This window comes from Scyliorhinus torazame, unplaced genomic scaffold (genome assembly GCF_047496885.1).
Source record: "Scyliorhinus torazame isolate Kashiwa2021f unplaced genomic scaffold, sScyTor2.1 scaffold_785, whole genome shotgun sequence".
Classification (NCBI taxonomy): domain Eukaryota; kingdom Metazoa; phylum Chordata; class Chondrichthyes; order Carcharhiniformes; family Scyliorhinidae; genus Scyliorhinus; species Scyliorhinus torazame.
Window position 1 is genome coordinate 39,233 of NW_027308512.1, and position 7,768 is coordinate 47,000.

Genomic DNA, 7,768 nt, shown 5'->3' on the forward strand with positions numbered 1-7,768 from the left:
CTCCCGTGCGCTCTCTCTGCTACCTCTCCCGTGCTCTCTCTCCCTGCTCCCTCTCCCGTGCTCTCTCTCTCTGCTCCCTCTCCACTGCGCTCTCTCTCGCTCTGCTCCCTCTCCCGTGCTCTCTCTCTCTGCTCCCTCTCCCGTGCGCTCTCTCTCTCTGCTCCCTCTCCACTGCGCTCTCTCTCTCTCTGCTCCCTCTCCCGTGCGCTCTCTCTCTGCTCCCTCTCCCGTGCGCTCTCTCTCTGCTCCCTCTCCCGTGCTCTCTCTCTCTCTGCTCCCTCTCCCGTGCTCTCTCTCTCTGCTCCCTCTCCCGTGCGCTCTCTCTCTGCTCCCTCTCCCGTGCTCTCTCTCTCTGCTCCCTCTCCCGTGCTCTCTCTCTCTGCTCCCTCTCCCGTGCTCTCTCTCTCTGCTACCTCTCCCGTGCGCTCTCTCTCTCTGCTCCCTCTCCCGTGCTCTCTCTCTGCTCCCTCTCCCGTGCTCTCTCTCTCTGCTCCCTCTCCCGTGCGCTCTCTCTCTCTGCTCCCTCTCCCGCGCTCTCTCTCTCTCTGCTCCCTCTCCCGTGCTCTCTCTCTCTGCTCCCTCTCCCGTGCGCTCTCTCTCTGCTCCCTCTCCCGTGCTCTCTCTCTGCTCCCTCTCCACTGCGCTCTCTCTCTCTCTGCTCCCTCTCCCGTGCTCTCTCTCTCTCTCTGCTCCCTCTCCCGTGCGCTCTCTCTCTCTCTGCTCCCTCTCCCGTGCTCTCTCTCTCTGCTCCCTCTCCCGTGCGCGCTCTTTCTCTGCTCCCTCTCCCGTGCTCTCTCTCTCTGCTCCCTCTCCCGTGCTCTCTCTCTCTGCTCCCTCTCCCGTGCGCTCTCTCTCTCTCTGCTCCCTCTCCCGTGCGCGCTCTCTCTCTGCTCCCTCTCCCGTGCTCTCTCTCTGCTCCCTCTCCCGTGCTCTCTCTCTGCTCCCTCTCCCGTGCTCTCTCTCTCTCTGCTCCCTCTCCCGTGCTCTCTCTTTGCTCCCTCTCCCGTGCTCTCTCTCTGCTCCCTCTCCCGTGCTCTCTCTCTGCTCCCTCTCCCGTGCGCTCTCTCTCTCTGCTCCCTCTCCCGTGCGCTCTCTCTCTGCTCCCTCTCCCGTGCGCTCTCTCTCTGCTCCCTCTCCCGTGCGCTCTCTCTCTGCTCCCTCTCCCGTGCTCTCTCTCTCTGCTCCCTCTCCCGTGCTCTCTCTCTCTCTGCTCCCTCTCCCGCGCGCTCTCTCTCTCTGCTCCCTCTCCCGCGCGCTCTCTCTCTCTGCTCCCTCTCCCGTGCGCGCTCTCTCTCTGCTCCCTCTCCCGTGCGCTCTCTCTGCTCCCTCTGCCGTGCGCTCTCTCTCTCTGCTCCCTCTCCACTGCGCTCTCTCTCTCTGCTCCCTCTCCCGTGCGCTCTCTCTCTGCTTCCTCTGCCGTGCTCTTTTTCTCTGTTCCCTCTGCCCCCCGATCTCTCACCCTCTCTCACGCCCGTCTCACTCTCTTTCGCTCTCCCACTCTCCCTGTCGCGCTCGACTCTGTCACGCTCCATCGTTCTGTGACGCTCGCTCGCTCCCCCTCACACGCTCGCTCCCTCTCTCTCACACACTCTCTTCCTCGCTCCCTCTGACAGGCAAGCTCTCTCTCTCACACTATCCCTCTCCCTCTCACACTATCCCTCTCTCTCTCACACGCCCCCTCTCTCTCTCACACGCCCCCTCTCTCACACGCCCCCTCTCTCTCACACGCCCCCTCTCTCTCACACGCCCCCTCTCTCTCACACGCCCCCTCTCTCTCACACGCCCCCTCTCTCTCACACGCCCCCTCTCTCTCACACGCCCCCTCTCTCTCACACGCCCCCTCTCTCTCACACGCCCCCTCTCTCTCACACGCCCCCTCTCTCTCACACGCCCCCTCTCTCTCACACGCCCCCTCTCTCTCACACGCCCCCTCTCTCTCACACGCCCCCTCTCTCTCACACGCCCCCTCTCTCTCACACGCCCCCTCTCTCTCACACGCCCCCTCTCTCTCACACGCCCCCTCTCTCTCACACGCCCCCTCTCTCTCACACGCCCCCTCTCTCTCACACGCCCCCTCTCTCTCACACGCCCCCTCTCTCTCACACGCCCCCTCACTCTCACACGCCCCCTCACTCTCACACGCCCCCTCACTCTCACACGCCCCCTCACTCTCACACGCCCCCTCACTCTCACACGCCCCCTCACTCTCACACGCCCCCTCTCTCTCACACACGCCCCCTCTCTCTCACACACGCCCCCTCTCTCTCACACACGCTCCCTCTCTCACACACACGCCCCCTCACTCTCACACGCCCCCTCACTCTCACACGCCCCCTCACTCTCACACGCCCCCTCTCTCACACACGCCCCCTCACTCTCACACACGCTCCCTCTCTCACACACACGCCCCCTCACTCTCACACGCCCCCTCTCACACACACACGCCCCCTCTCTCTCACACACGCTCCCTCTCTCACACACACGCCCCCTCATTCTCACACGCCCCCTCTCTCTCACACACGCTCCCTCTCTCACACACACGCCCCCTCACTCTCACACGCCCCCTCTCACACACACACGCCCCCTCTCTCTCACACACGCTCCCTCTCTCACACACACGCCCCCTCTCTCTCACACGCCCCCTCTCTCTCACACGCTCCCTCTCTCACACACGCTCCCTCTCTCACACACACGCCCCCTCACTCTCACACGCCCCCTCACTCTCACACGCCCCCTCTCTCTCACACGCCCCATCTCTCTCACACGCCCCATCTCTCTCACACGCTCCCTCTCTCACACACGCTCCCTCTCTCACACACACGCCCCCTCTCTCTCTCACACGCCCCCTCACTCTCACAAGCCCCCTCTCTCTCACACACGCTCCCTCTCTCACACACACGCCCCCTCACTCTCACACGCCCCCTCACTCTCACACGCCCCCTCTCTCTCACACGCCCCATCTCTCTCACACATGCCCCCTCTCTCTCACACGCCCCCTCTCTCACACGCCCCCTCTCTCACACACGCCCCCTCTCTCTCTCACACGCCCCCTCTCTCTCACACACGCCCCCTCACTCTCACACACGCCCCCTCACTCTCACACACGCTCCCTCTCTCACACACGCCCCCTCACTCTCACACACGCTCCCTCTCTCTCACACACGCTCCCTCTCACACACGCTCCCTCTCTCACACACGTCCCCTCACTCTCACACGCCCCCTCACTCTCACACGCCCCCTCACTCTCACACGCCCCCTCACTCTCACACGCCCCCTCTCTCTCACACGCCCCCTCTCTCTCACACGCCCCCTCTCTCTCACACGCCCCCTCTCTCTCACAACGCTCCTCTCTCTGACACGCTCCTCTCGCACACACGCTCCCTCTCTCACACACGTCCCCTCTCTCACAAACGCTCCTCTCTCTCACAACGCTCCTCTCTCTCACACGCTCCTCTCGCACGCACGCTCCCTCTCGCACACACGCTCCCTCTCGCACACACGCTCCCTCTCGCACACACGCTCCCTCTCGCACACACGCTCCCTCTCGCACACACGCTCCCTCTCGCACACACGCTCCCTCTCGCACACACGCTCCCTCTCGCACACACGCTCCCTCTCGCACACACGCTCCCTCTCGCACACACGCTCCCTCTCGCACACACGCTCCCTCTCGCACACACGCTCCCTCTCGCACACACGCTCCCTCTCGCACACACGCTCCCTCTAGCACACACGCTCCCTCTAGCACACACGCTCCCTCTCGCACACACGCTCCCTCTCGCACACACGCTCCCTCTCGCACACACGCTCCCTCTCGCACACACGCTCCCTCTCGCACACACGCTCCCTCTCGCACACACGATCCCTCTCGCACACACGATCCCTCTCGCACACACGATCCCTCTCGCACACACGCTCCCTCTCGCACACACGCTCCCTCTCGCACACACGCTCCCTCTCGCACACACGCTCCCTCTCGCACACACGCTCCCTCTCGCACACACGCTCCCTCTCGCACACACGCTCCCTCTCGCACACACGCTCCCTCTCGCACACACGCTCCCTCTCGCACACACGCTCCCTCTCGCACACACGCTCCCTCTCGCACACACGCTCCCTCTCGCACACACGCTCCCTCTCGCACACACGCTCCCTCTCGCACACACGCTCCCTCTCGCACACACGCTCCCTCTCGCACACACGCTCCCTCTCGCACACACGCTCCCTCTCGCACACACGCTCCCTCTCGCACACACGCTCCCTCTCGCACACACGCTCCCTCTCGCACACACGCTCCCTCTCGCACACACGCTCCCTCTCGCACACACGCTCCCTCTCGCACACACGCTCCCTCTCGCACACACGCTCCCTCTCGCACACACGCTCCCTCTCGCACACACGCTCCCTCTCGCACACACGCTCCCTCTCGCACACACGCTCCCTCTCGCACACACGCTCCCTCTCGCACACACGCTCCCTCTCGCACACACGCTCCCTCTCGCACACACGCTCCCTCTCGCACACACGCTCCCTCTCGCACACACGCTCCCTCTCGCACACACGCTCCCTCTCGCACACACGCTCCCTCTCGCACACACGCTCCCTCTCGCACACACGCTCCCTCTCGCACACACGCTCCCTCTCGCACACACGCTCCCTCTCGCACACACGCTCCCTCTCGCACACACGCTCCCTCTCGCACACACGCTCCCTCTCGCACACACGCTCCCTCTCGCACACACGCTCCCTCTCGCACACACGCTCCCTCTCGCACACACGCTCCCTCTCGCACACACGCTCCCTCTCGCACACACGCTCCCTCTCGCACACACGCTCCCTCTCGCACACACGCTCCCTCTCGCACACACGCTCCCTCTCGCACACACGCTCCCTCTCGCACACACGCTCCCTCTCGCACACACGCTCCCTCTCGCACACACGCTCCCTCTCGCACACACGCTCCCTCTCGCACACACGCTCCCTCTCGCACACACGCTCCCTCTCGCACACACGCTCCCTCTCGCACACACGCTCCCTCTCGCACACACGCTCCCTCTCGCACACACGCTCCCTCTCGCACACACGCTCCCTCTCGCACACACGCTCCCTCTCGCACACACGCTCCCTCTCGCACACACGCTCCCTCTCGCACACACGCTCCCTCTCGCACACACGCTCCCTCTCGCACACACGCTCCCTCTCGCACACACGCTCCCTCTCGCACACACGCTCCCTCTCGCACACACGCTCCCTCTCGCACACACGCTCCCTCTCGCACACACGCTCCCTCTCGCACACACGCTCACCCTCTCTCTCACACACTCTCTCTATCTCTCTCTCTCTGACACGCTCTCCCTTCCTCTCACTGTCTCTCTGACACGCTGCCTCTCTCTCTCACACACTGACTCTCTCTGTCTCTCTCTCACACCCTCCCTCTCTCTGTCTCTCTCACACACTGTCTCTCTCACACCCTCCCTCTCTCTCTGACACGCTCTTCCTCCCTCTCTCTGTCTCTCTCACACGCTCCCTCTCTCTCTCTCACACACTGTCTATCTCTCACACACTGTCTCTCTCTCTCACACTGTCTCTCTCTCACACACTGTCTCTCTCACACCCTCCCTCCCTCTCTCTCTCACACACTGTCTCTCTCTCACACACTCCCTCTCTCTCTGACACGCTCTCCCTTCCTCGCTCTGTCTCTCTCGTTCTGTACTTACCCATTGACCCAATTCCGATCGCTGCAACTATAACAGGCTCTTTGCCCCAAACATACTTCAGAGATGTCCACAATTCTGGAGGAGTTAGAAATTCGCACAAACAGGGTGAGATTATTAACAAGGGAACTTATCCACACTGTCAACCTTCTCCACAACCGGTTCAGTAATCCACACGCCCAGTCATCTGTTATTCTATACACCCCGAACCCCTCGATTAGATTCCAGTCTGTAACTCACTCCCGGGTATCTGTTATTCTATATATAAACCACCCCGAACCCCTCGATTAGATTCCAGTCTGTAACTCACTCCCGGGTGTCTGTTATTCTATAGATAAACCACCCCGAACCCCTCGATTAGATTCCAGTCTGTAACTCACTCCCGGGTATCTGTTATTCTATATATAAACCACCCCGAACCCTCGATTAGATTCCAGTCTGTAACTCACTCCCGGGTATCTGTTATTCTATATATAAACCACCCCGAACCCCTCGATTAGATTCCAGTCTGTAACTCACTCCCGCGTATCTGTTATTCTATATATAAACCACCCCGAACCCCTCGATTAGATTCCAGTCTGTAACTCACTCCCGGGTATCTGTTATTCTATATATAAACCACCCCGAACCCCTCGATTAGATTCCAGTCTGTAACTCACTCCCGGGTATCTGTTATTCTATAAATAAACCACCCCGAACCCCTCGATTAGATTCCAGTCTGTAACTCACTCCCGGGTATCTGTTATTCTATATATAAACCACCCCGAACCCCTCGATTAGATTCCAATCTGTAACTCACTCCCGGGTATCTGTTACTCTTTCTATAAACCATCCCGAACCTCTCGATTAGATTCCAGTCTGTAACTCACTCCCGGGTATCTGTTATTCTATATATAAACCACCCCGAACCCCTCGATTAGATTCCAGTCTGTAACTCACTCCCGGGTATCTGTTATTCTGTATATAAACCATCCTGAACCCCTCGATTAGATTCCAGTCTGTAACTCACTCCCGGGTATCTGTTATTCTATATATAAACCACCCTGAACCCCTCGATTAGATTCCAGTCTGTAACTCACTCCCGGGTATCTGTTATTCTATATATAAACCACCCCGAACCCCTCGATTAGATTCCAGTCTGTAACTCACTCCCGGGTATCTGTTATTCTATATATAAACCCCCCCGAACCCCTCGATTAGATTCCAGTCTGTAACTCACTCCCGGGTATCTGTTATTCTATATATAAACTCCCCGAACCCTCGATTAGATTCCAGTCTGTAACTCACTCCCGGGTATCTGTGATTCTGTATATAAACCATCCCGAACCTCTCGATTAGATTCCAGTCTGTAACTCACTCCCGGGTATCTGTTATTCTATATATAAACCACCCCGAACCCCTCGATTAGATTCCAGTCTGTAACTCACTCCCGGGTATCTGTTATTCTATATATAAACCATCCCGAACCCCTCGATTAGATTCCAGTCTGTAACTCACTCCCGGGTATCTGTTATTCTATATATAAACCATCCCGAACCTCTCGATTAGATTCCAGTCTGTAACTCACTCCCGGGTATCTGTTATTCTGTATATAAACCACCCCGAACCCCTCGATTAGATTCCAGTCTGTAACTCACTCCCGGGTATCTGTTATTCTCTATATAAACCACCCCGAACCCCTCGATTAGATTCCAGTCTGTAACTCACTCCCGGGTATCTGTTATTCTATATATAAACCACCCCGAACCCCTCGATTAGATTCCAGTCTGTAACTCACTCCCGGGTATCTGTTATTCTATATATAAACCACCCTGAACCCCTCGATTAGATTCCAGTCTGTAACTCACTCCCGGGTATCTGTTATTCTATATATAAACCACCCCGAACCCCTCGATTAGATTCCAGTCTGTAACTCACTCCCGGGTATCTGTTATTCTATATATAAACCACCCCGAACCCCTCGATTAGATTCCAGTCTGTAACTCACTCCCGGGTATCTGTTATTCTATATATAAACCACCCCGAACCCCTCGATTAGATTCCAGTCGGTAACT